Source organism: Sciurus vulgaris (genome assembly GCF_902686455.1).
Source record: "Sciurus vulgaris genome assembly, chromosome: 2".
NCBI lineage: Eukaryota > Metazoa > Chordata > Mammalia > Rodentia > Sciuridae > Sciurus > Sciurus vulgaris.
Genome location: NC_136462.1, coordinates 27490731 through 27502467, shown reverse-complemented (window position 1 = coordinate 27502467; position 11737 = coordinate 27490731). Strand labels below are relative to the sequence as shown.

General features: G+C 54.7%; 1 long non-coding RNA gene across 2 annotated transcripts; it reads left to right on the top strand.

The window, feature by feature from the left end:
- Positions 1–1653: 1653 nt before the first annotated feature.
- LOC306651875 lies at positions 1654–7226 on the top strand. Of its 2 annotated transcripts, none has more exons than XR_013761229.1 (4): positions 1654–2102; positions 3814–3977; positions 4358–4446; positions 6863–7226. It is a non-coding gene; the product is annotated as an uncharacterized lncRNA (long non-coding RNA). The 2 variants fall into 2 exon arrangements; XR_013761230.1 differs by having other exon boundaries at positions 4312–4446.
- The last annotated feature ends 4511 nt before the right edge of the window (positions 7227–11737 follow it).

Here is an 11737-nt window from a genome sequence, read left to right as displayed (position 1 = left end):
GACGCCCTGGGCCAAGACGCGCCTTCCGATTCTTCCTCCTCCCTGAGCTGGGTGACCATGTGGTGGCAGAGGAGGCCCCAGAAGAGCCAGCCAGCACCAGCGCCCAGGCGGCTGCCGGGGTCGCCATGGAAACCGCGCGCAGCACCTCACAGGCCTGGCCTTCCCCTCTGCCTTTTTTGGCCGGCTTCCTCAGCCACCCTGAAACCCATTCACCAGGCGAGAATGGGTGCCCCTGCCCCCTCCCTGTCCTTCTGTCCCCTTTGGCCAACTCTTCCTCCCCTCCCTGCTCCTCCCAGCCACCCTCCCTTCAGCAGCCTTTGCCAAAGTGCAGGGAGGGGAAGCCGGGCCAGGGAAGGAGGAGATTTTCAATTCTCAGCCGATTTCCCCTGACAGGCAGCGAGCCCTTTCATGCAGTTTCCCCTATTATCATAAAGGCAGGAACTCGCATTAGGATGAATGAGCAGAAACTCGGGCTTTGTCAGAGCCTTGGCAGAGCGCCAGGCATAGAATGACCTAAAACACTCAGAATTAAATGGAGCTGGAGAGGGGGTGGAGATCCCCTGTCGGGTGAGAAACGGAACGCGGGGCGGGCGGCCCTTGGTCTCTAATTATAATCATAGAGAATTCGAGATGTGCCAGGCACTGTGCTATAGGAGCCTTGTGCATATATTTCCATTAAACCCTCATGAAATGCCTGCATCCCATTCACTCTTCCATTTTTATACATGATGAAATGGTAGATCAGAGACATCAAGGAACAAGCCCAGGATCGCCCAGCCAGCGAGTAACTGAATGGAACTGGAAACTTTCAGACCCTGGATCCTGAACTACCACTTCAAGGTCACCTTCCTGAGGGCTGGTTCAGGGCTTCACAGCCAGTGCCTGTCACCCAGAGCCTCCACCCCAGCCTCCCTTAGAAAGGTGCTCCTCCTTTCACTGTCAGTATAATTATGTAAATCACACTTGCTACCCCAGATCAGACAAAGATGGGGGAGCCCCAGGCAGAGGGAATGGGCCCCTCAACACCCAACCAAGGTAAGCTAGTGCTGCCTAGAGGGCAGAAACCATGCTTTATAAACCTTCAGGTTCCATGTGTGCTTCCGTGGACACACTTTGGCCCAGGGTCAGGGCCAGCAAATGTTTATCGGGTGCTTAGCGAGTCACCCGCTCCAGATCCACAGTCACCCCTGCACACTCCCTCCCCTGCTCTCTACCCCGCTTTCCTCAACTCAGGAGCTAGAACTCTGAGGACTGTCCAAGAGCTCTCTTGCTCTTTGGCTTCGGGTTGGTTCCAGCCAACGGGAGGAGGCGGCAGGCAATGGGCAGGAAGAGAAAGAGGTCTGAGTATTGGCTCCCCATCTGCCCCCATGCTGGGCCATGTGGGCAGTGGCTGCTCTCCTCTGTCACAGGAGCAGCTCCTGGCCCAGCTCGGCTCAGCCCCATCCGTCCCCTTCCGGGTGGTTGGCCCTGGGGTACCCCACACTTCTCACCTTGTCTGTGACCTTGGAAACGGTGTCTTCATCCAAGTCCCTTGGATTCCCCTATTCAAGCCCCCAATTTCCTTTCCTTCCAGGACACGGACCCAAGCTCCTACTGTCTTTTTCGCAGGTGACAGGGCTGCAGTAGTGAACAGAACACCCACGCCTGCCCTCAAGGAGCTGGGGTGGAAGAAGACAGATGGTAGACAACAAACGTAAGAAAGATCCTGTCAGGAAACCGTCAGTGCCCTGCGTGGTGAGCCAGAGGACCCAGCAAGTGCAATCCCTAGGGGTCAGGACTAGATGGTAGAGGTGGTCTTGTCAGGACCCCTCTCTTTACAAACGAAAGCAAGAAGGCCCAGAGAGGACACTTGAGGTCACCCAGTGAATTTTTGGTAAAAACTGGGCTGGATTCCAGCCTCCCTTGGCCTTGCCACAGCTGAGGCCTGAGAGATGCAGCTCAGCGGGCGGAAGTCAGGGGCGTGGGGGTGCAAGAGTCCGTGAAGGTCCTTCTCCTTCTCTTTCCCCTCTTTGAGAACAGGCTTCTAGAAGCAATAGCAAGGGTGGGCTGGCAGCTGAACAGAATGGAAGGAGTCACCCAGTGGGAGCCTCCATCCTCAGAAGGTACACCGACCACTCACTCAAGTAGAGGGCGCCATGGGCCCTGGAGCTGCCCTGAGGCCTGACAGGGCCTGTGGGTGGACGCCTGCAGCCCAGGGCGCTGGGGCCGTGGAGTGGTGGGAACCGGGACCTGGGGGGGAAGGGCTTACCCTGAGGCCTGGCCCTTTAGGAAGGGCATTGTTCTTTTGTTGCTGACGAAGCCCCAGCGCATGTGAGGCTTTGGCTGGGAACCTGCAACTGCCCCGGGTGACTGGGTCATATGTTTCCCAAGCCCCGAGAGCCTCCCCATCCCACCGGCTCTCCGTCTTGGCACGCCCCCAATGCCCTGCTGTGGGGAGGGAATGGCAACACGGAGTCTGCAACGTGCCAACCAAGCACAGCGGCTGCCTTATCTCCATATGCGATGCTCCTTGCCACCGTCCTGTGCATTGCGCTGTCCCCACCGCACACAGGAGCAGACAGGCCTTGGGAGCCCTGTGACTTAGGCTGCAGAGCAGGAAGTCGCAGAGAAATGATTCAAACCCAGACTTGGCTCATGGGAAAGCCCGGCTCTTTCCTCATTGCCTGCAGACTCCTACCAGGGGGCTTCCTGGACCCTTCTAGACCACCCTCTTGACTGGCCACAAGAAGGCCACCAGCGGCACCCCTTCCCCTTTTCATGTCACCTCAGAGTTGGCTGCTCAGTGGCTCATGCCTCCTCAGTGGCCCTCAGAGTCTCAAGTCCATGCCCAGAGCAGCTTCTCGGTCATGTGGCCCTGCACCTGGCTCCTGGCCCAGTGGCCAGGCTGAGGTTGCTATGGCAATGCCCTACCCTTGGACTGCCTCGTGGGCCCCACAAGCCACTGGAATGTCTCAGAAATACCACCCTTCAGGCCAGCATCCAAACCGCCTCTCCCAGACGGCCACTCTTGTTGCAAGCCACAGGAAAACCCTTTCAGATTGTGTCCTGATTTTCAGTTTGGAAAACAGATGGCCACCACTGCAAGTCTCTCCGTACGCCCTCTTATTTCCTTTCTCCTTTCCATTCCATTCTCTCTCTTTGTCCAGTATTGTGCTGTGGCTACAAGCACAGAAGGAACTTGAACTGAAGTTTCAGTTCTTCCACTTCTTCCCAGTCCTCCGAACTTGGACTCCTCACTTGGGCCTCAGCCTCCTCACCCTTTGTGGGAAGGATAATAATTGTTCCTGCACCCTTCTCCTTCTGTGCAGATGAATTATTCTTTTTTGTTGGGTTCGTCATTGGTTTTGGTGTGCTGGGGATTAAACCCAGGTCCTTGTGCATGCCAGGCAAGCACATTTCCACTGAACCACATCTCCAGCCCAGATGAATGTTTCTTAGAGAATTAGGCTCAGTACGCCTTCTCCAAGAGCCTTCCCAGACTTCTATTTACACTGACTTACTCACCCCTGCTTTTGTACCCCATTTGCCTTCTCTACTTTGCTTTTCTCCATAGCGTCTACCAACACCTGACGTACTAAATAGTTCACTCATTTTGGTTATTGTCTTAATCCGCTAGAATGTAAGCCGGGTGAGGACAGGGATGTTTAAGTCTGTTTCCATGGCCAGGTGCCCTGCATGAGAGCAGCAGGGCCTGCTGCATAGTGGTGCTTGACAAATATCTGTGGACCAAAGGGTGAATGAATGGGGCTGAGGTGTGATTCTAAGTTGTTGTGGTGTTTTTGTTTGTTTGTTTTCATTTTTGTTTTTTTTTAGGCAGGTTCTCACTAAGTTGTTGAGGCTGGCCTTGAACTCAAGAGTCCTCCTGCCTCAGCCTCCTGAGTAGCTGGGATCACAGTTGGTGATTCTGAGTCTTATCAAGATGGAGTCAGAGTGGAGTGCAGGGTCGGGCCCGTGGACAGTGCTAGAGGTTGACGGATGTGTGGCCTTGTTCCTTTCACTTTCCTCTGCCCACATCTATCCCATGGGCCTCCCAGTGACGCCACTTGAAACCCCGCTGGGAGTTCACAGAGGGGCGCTGGGATGGAGGCAGTATCCTGACCGTGAACAGCCGCCCCAGCTTCAGACCCCCCCACTGGAGGGCGCAGGGGGGACCACCTCTGGCTGCCAGGCACTCCCCTGCTCTCATGCACACGGGGAGGCTGAGTCAGGACAGAAGACTGGGAACAGTAGCCTCAGGACCCAGCCTGGGTCTAGGAGCTGCCCTTCCCACTTGAGGTCCCCCGTAGGCACTGGCACATTATGTGTCCCCAGGGCTGCCTCCTCCACAGGTCACCTTCACTTCCTGTATTCTGCACAGAAGCTGCAGCCCCAGCTCACAGAAAACCAGTTCCTGGGCACCTCCAGGCATGGGGAGAGAGGGGACCACAGCCTGTGTCCTGCATCCATGTGAGTAAATCTCAGCAGAGAAACATAACCATGCCCCCCACCACCACCACATGCCTCCAGCCAGGCAGGGATACTGTCCCAAAGCACCATCATGACTATAATCTTACTGGGGTGGAACAGAGAAGATAGGAATTAAGAAACAAAAGCAAAAAGAAAAAAAAAAAAGAAACTTCCTTTGTGTGTTTGGCTGGGGATTAGAACCCAGGGCCTTGTGCTTGTAAGGCAAGCGCTCTACCAACTGAGCTATACCCCCAGCCCCAAAATGCAGGAAAAAAAAAAAAAGTTCTCCAGGCTCGGAGTCCACCAAAGCCAGACAGCCACGCTTGTAATTTCTCTATTTTGACAGATTCCCTCACTGTTTTCAGAGGTCCGCATCTGGGCAGCAGAGCCCTGTTCCATCCCGGTCCACAGAGGAGGTAACCAAGGCGCCCTTACAGGGCCTGGGGGAGACACGGGCACCTCCATGATGGCGCCCCACTCCGAGAGCCTCCTAAGGAAAGGAGCGCTGCACTCCTGCATTCCCAGCAGGTCTGGGAGGGGACCCCGAGCTGTCAAGAACCCTGCCAGAAAGGGTGTGTTCCTTCTTTCAGCAGATAGTAAATATCTTGCCTGAAGACAGAGCTGGTAACTGAGAGAGCAGGAATTCTCGGCCAGATCTGTTTTCAACTCTGCTCCATGGGCCTGCACACACACACACACACACACACACACACACACACACACACACACCTAAATAGGCCCTGTCCCTCTCCTTGCCTGTGTGGCCCTGAGGCTTGTGTTCTCTCATAGGCTGTCCCTCGTCTGTGCACATGGATTTAATGCGACTGTGTCCCAGACACAGTTCTAGGCCCTGGGGATACAGCAGGGCCGAGCGAAATAGAAAAAGTCTTTGCAGTCAAGGGCTTTTATTTAGGGAGGGGAATGGACAGCCAGAAAAGAAGAAACCACAAATAAAAATTCACAGGGTGGTAAATGCTGAGAAGGAAATTTTTAAAAATAATGACATGCTGAGTGAGTGGCAGACGGGACCTCTTTAGGTAGATGGCCAGGTGAGGTCTCTCCGAGGAAATGACATTGATGCTGAAACTTGGGTCAGACACGGAAAGACGGTAGAACAAGCTAGAACTAAGGCTTGCTGCCAGGACAGTCCCAGCCCAGGCATGTTGTCCTGATGTCACTGCTGTAGCCTTTTCTGTCAGTCAATAGTGGTCCATACCCCGAATAAGTTACCGGCCACTTATTCTCAGTGCAGGGGAAGCCATGGCAGGAAATGATGTGACTGAGGTTTTGAAAAGATCTCACTGGCTGCTCCGTGAATTAAAAATCAGACTAAGCAAATGGGAAGAAGAACCAGGCCATGCATGCGGGGACGCCCTCTCACTCATTTCCAGGGTGGCAGCCTTTAGCAAAGACCCCAAAGACCCCAACCCTAGCCAGACTCAAGCTCTGAGCCAGCCTCAGAAATGCTGAGGCATTTCTGGGAAGGGCCTCCGCACTCTGGGCCTCTCCGCACGTTTCCATTGTCTGTTCTTGCAGAGTCTGCCACAGGGGAGGGCCACTCCTGCTCATGTCCCCCACCTGCACCCAGGCCTGCGCAGGTCTCGCCGGGCAGGAGCCCAGAGCCAGCCAGAGCCCACCCCTCCTCCCTGCAGGAAGCCGGTTGGCGGCGCCTGTGCGTGACCTTGGGCTGCAAAGTCCGGCATTTGCAAAGTCAAAGCGAGTCACTTCCTCCCGCGGGCCTCCCCGGGGCGCGCAGCCGGGCAGCCGGCCGCCACTCCCTGCCCCCTCGCCGCTGGCCCGGGGCTGGCGCTGGCACGCATGCTAAATGCTCGTGCTCGTGCTCGCGCCGAGCCCCGCGCCCAAGGCTCATTTGTCACCCGCTGCTGACTCAGCACTTCTGGGAAAGGCTTTTCCCTCTGCTTTAGAGGCCCGGAAATGAGATGGCCAGGCTTCCTTCCCATCCCTCTGGGATGTGGCACGCGCGTGCGTGTGCGTGTGCGTGTGCGTGTGTGATGCGTGCCCATCACGGGTGAATTTTTCCCGGTGTCTTTGTGTAGGCTGGGTCTGTACCTACCTTTTAGCTGCTTTTAGCTGACGTGTCTATGTGCACTTAAGATCCCCTGGGATCTTCCTGTGTCTGGGCTTTCATATGCACCTCTGTACCTATCAGGTGCATGGTACATCTGTGTGTCTGTCACCTGTGGGTCTGGGGGAGTGTGTGTGCTTCCCCACCACACCGCAGGCCTCTCCTAACTAATTCAGTCCCAAGCAGCCTCCCCTCAGACCTCACCTTGACTCCTTCAGTGGCAAGAGGCTTTTTTTTTTGGGGGGGGGGGGGGTTACTATGGATCTAACCCAGGGGTGCTTTACCACTTAGCAACATCCCCAGCCCTTTTTATTTTTTATCTTGAGACAGTGTCTCAGGAAGTTGCTGAGGGTCTCCATAAGTGGCTGAGGCTGGCCTTGAACTTGAAATCTCAGCCTTCTAAATTGCTGGCCTTACAAGCATGAGCTGCCATGCCGGGCTGGCCCTGAGACTTCTCCGGGACAGTAGGAGCAATCTTCCTTACCCTGGAAACAACAGCTCCCACCACCCGCTCTTCCTCCAGCCCTGAAACACCGGGCCTCAGGGGCTAAGAGCGCAGCTTTGAAGCATGGCACAGTGGTGCACTCCTGTCAACTCGGGAGGCCGAGGCAAGAGAATCCGAAGTTCAAAGCCAGCTTCAGCAACTCAGTGAGGCCCTGTCTCAAAATAAAAAATAAAAAGGTCTGGGGAAGTATCTCAGTGATAAACCATCCCTGGCTTCAATCCTCGGTCAAAAAAAAAAGAAAGAAAGAAAGAAAGAAAAAACAGGACAGGCCCTGGATCAATCAGATCTAGGTTTCCACCCTGGCTCTTCCCTTGCCGGCAGTGACCTTGAACCTTGAATGAGACACCTTTCCCAAGTCTCAGTTCCCTCTTTTATTAAGTGGAGGTGATCATATCTCCTAAAGGAGATTGTGGCAGGAGGGGTCTGGCACAGCATACACAGCTAAGGGTGCCTGTCCCTTCCTAAAGTGCTGGCCAGCATCAGGCACACAGCCAGGCTCTACCGAGCAGCACTCAAGAACAAAAGCACTCAGCGGCCCTTGCCTTGGCTGCTGGGGACCTAGCGGGTGGAGAGAGGGTGGCCTGGATTAGGAGCAGGGCAGGCACTGTGAGGAGAGAAAAGGGGTGACCTGATTTAGAGCCGCCTTGGGCAGCCAGGAAACTGAGAAGACTGCAGGGAGCAGGCCTGCCCTTCCCCAGACCGTGCGCTGCCGACACCCCCGACACCCCGACACCCCCGGGCTGGGCCAGCCCTGCCCCATCCCCAGAGCAGTCCCACCAGCTGTGTCGGGGGGAAGTCCACACTCATTTGTTCTTCTTTATCTTCTTGCGATGGTGCTGCTGGAGATCTAACCCAAAGGCCCTGAGCACGCCTGGAAAGCACTCTATCTCTGTGCTGGATCCCTGCCCTGTTCTGTTGCCCTAACAATTCTGTGAAGGAGTTTCTTAGCATCTCATTTTGCAAATTAGAAAACTGAAGCTCTGGTCATTACATCCCAAGCTCACAATGCTGACAGGTGGCAGGGAGAATGACCCTGACATTCCAGTTGCCTGTCGGGCACTCCCTGGATGACGACATCAGGAGCCCTCTTCCTGGGCTCACGCATAGGCACCAGCTCACCCTGGTGGATCCCCTCCGCCCATGGACAGAGCTCCCACACGCTGGCTGGAAACACCCTCCTTAATACCAGCTCCCATAGCAAGTTCTTCCCAGAGCCAAGCAAGCCCTGCTCCCGCTTGTTAAAGGTGGCTTTCTGCAGGGTGCAGGGGGTACAAACCTATAATCCTGGCAACTCAGGAGGCTGAGGCAGGAGGACCACAAGTTTGAAGCCAGTCTTGGCAATTTAGGGAGGCCCTATCTCAAATCAAAATAATAATGATGAGGGATATAGCTCAGTTGGTAGAGTGCTTGCCTTGCAAGCACAAGGCCCTGGGTTCAATCCCCAGTACCCCCCCCCCCCCAAAAAAAAAAAATGATGATGATGATGGTGGTAGTGGTGACGGGATATAGCTCAGTGGTGCCCTGCCTGCCCCTGCATTCAATCACCAGCACCAAAAACATTTTTCAAAAATGTTAGGACATGCCCTCTCAGGGCCTCAGTGCAGATTCTCACCCCCATCTCTTGGCTATGTGGAGCAGAAGGGAGACAGCAGACCAGCTGGGGAAAGGAACCCAGACACCCCACCACCACCACCATACATACACCCGGCAGTTTTTAGTAACAGTAGGAGAAGCCCCGGGTGGGCTGGGCTTGGTAGCTCCTAGCAACAAGGAACCTTACTCATCTGGGCCACCTATGGTGACTTTGTGGAGTGGATCCAATTAGGGGGTAAACCAGAAATCCAGGCAGATGGGAGTGGTAAATGAGTGGAAGCTTGAAGTCCAAGAGACCCCGATTCATGCCTCTGTTGTTAACAAGCTGTGTGCCCTGACGACCAACAGACCCCTCTCTGAACCTGAGTTTCCACATCTACAAAATGCAGGAGGCTGCACTCAGGTTCCTTCCGGCTCACACATTGTCCCAGATGTCACTAGACCTAGAGCATGGCTAGATCTGCACCATCATGTGCTACCATGAACCTAGACCCTGGAGCGGGGGAACCTCCCCACAACCCCTCAGCTCCCAGCTCTCCCTGGGAAAACCAGCAGACGGCAGGCCCACATGGGCAGGAGGGAGCAGCACAGGTGGCCTAGTCCCTAGGGATGGGGCTTAGAAGGAGCCCAAAGTGGAAGGGAGCACTAAAGACCTTCCTTCATTCCCACTTCCATCCCGTCCTCCTGGGGAGCCCCACACCTAGCCAGGACATGGGGCTTTCTGCTCAGCGCTGGCCTGGATGGACTCACAGGTGAGGCCAGAAGTCATTTCTGCTTTTAGGGCCTATGACTACTAAAGTGAAAGGGGTGTGGCTTCTCGGGCCTCCATGACTCACGGGGTTGTCCCAGCATGGGGTGGGGCCCCTGCAAAGCAGACAGGCCCATTTCTGTCCAGACACAGTTGTGGCGGGTGGTGGGCGGCTGCAGCCTGTCCTTACATGGGGCTAAAGGGGCCAGCCATTCAGTGACTCACCCACTTAGCCAGCCAGCTGAAACCCTGGTCCCACCCTTCCCTTCTTCTGCTACCCACAAAGCCTCTTGACGTAGCACCCTGGTCACACTGAGACTAAGTTAAAGGTTGGCGATAACATAGGGCCTGATGAACATTTCACTAACCAGTTCTGAAACCACCACCTACCTCTGGGCTTCTGATGTGTCATTCTGTTTACCCCTATTGTCTAAGTTGCTTGAGTTGAGTATTTTGTTCTTGTGGCCAAAGCAACTCAGCAGCTTTGAACAGATATGAGCCTCGTGGTGTCGGGCTGTCACCTCCAGAAACCCCTGGGGGTCCCTGAGAAGCCCAGGGGAAATCTGATGGGAACAGGTGCGGTGACTTTGACTTTAAGGACTATAGGTCTGGCCTGGGTATGTGCTGTGGAAGAGAATGCAAAGGGAAGAACTCACCAGGAACACAAGGCCCGTTTCCGGCTGTCAGGGGTTGAAGGCCAGCGGTGTGCAGAACGGATTCCTCCAGAGCAGTGTTTTATCCGATTGAGGGTGGGGACCCATTAGGGGGTCATATGATCAACTTAGTGGATCACACCCAGAATTTTAAAAATTAAAAAATAAGGCTGGGGGTATAGCCCTCAGTGGTAGAGTATGTGCTCAGCATGTGGAAGGCCTGTGGATTCAGTCCCCAGCGCTGAAAAACTTAGAGAGAAACGCCATGCATGGTGGTGCATACCTGAATCCCAACAATTTGGGAGACTGAGACAGGAGATTGCAAGTTCAAGGCCAACCTCCCTCAGGAATTTAGTGAGACCCTAAGCAATTTAGTTAGACCCTGTCTCAAAAAAAAAAAAAAATAGAGAAGGGCTGGGGATGTCACTCAGTGGTTAAGTGCCCCTGGGTTCAATTCCCATACCAAAAACAAAAAACAAAAAAACAGAATGCAAAACATACGCATAGCTCAATATGGCAGAAAGGAATATAGGGCTTTGTAAAGTTCTTGCTTCTGTGTATCTATGCAGATGCTTATCAGAGTAATGCGCTGAGACGTGAAATGCCATTTCTTAGTGTTACTTGTGATTTTTAAAACGGAACTGGCACTGTGGCCCAGGCCTGTAATCCTAGCTACTCAGGGAGCTGAGGCAGGAGGATGGCAAGTTCGAGACAGCCTGAGCAATTGAGTGAGACCCTATCTCAAAAAAATAAACAGGGCTGGGGATGTAGCTCAGTGGTCGAGCGCCCCTGGGTTCCATTCCTTGTACCACAAAATACATACACATACATACCCAGTGAAAGTCACTGCTCTGGGAAATAGAGGGGTGAAGACAAAAGTGTGCCCAGTGTTTGTGTGTTGGGGGGAGGGGCGTCTCTGTCTACCTGACTCCAACACTCCCAGGAGCGTCTGGCTTCCACGTGTGCCAATCCCTTTAGCAGGAAGGGGGCGATGGCAGCTTGGACCCAGATCCCTCATCTCCAGAACATTTTCATGCCTCCAGGGCCTCTCCGTATAAGTCTGTCAAAATCTTTGGATAGAACCTTCCAGGTGACAAGCACCACCTGGTCCCCATTCCTGGTCCTCTAGAGACCCCGCGGAGAGGCAGAGGGCAGGAGCAGGAGTCAGGACAGCCGGTTGGGTTTTCTCCTCCCAGTTTCCACTCTTTGGCAGAACCTTGAATGTAGGGGGGCGGGACAGAAAAAACTAGAAAGCTCGACTTCTGCCACCAAGGCCGGAAGCCCCGCTGTGGCCCCAGCCCGCGGTTAGCCCCTGTTTGTCGTTTTGCAAATCTGTTCAACCCACCTCCGGTGAAAACTCCCAGCCTCACCCCGGGGGGCAATGACTAATTACAAAACACATTTTCTCTCTTTTCCGCCGGGCTCACTTCCCCGCCCACGACGCCCCCGCCTATCCCAGCGCGCCACTGGCCGCGCCCGAGCGCGGCGGGAGCGGCTGAATGAACCCGTGGCCCGGCCTCCTCCGCAGACCTCACCCGGGGTGCTTTCCGCCCCGCGCCGCGTTACTTTCGCTTTCTAGTCACTCTCGCTGGCCCTGGAGCTCCGAGCTCCGGGCCTTTCTCAAGGTGGGGGCCGCCGCAGAGGCCCCGGGTGCCCCCAAGTCTAGAACCAACAGTCGTCAGCAAATATTTATCCACATATTTCTG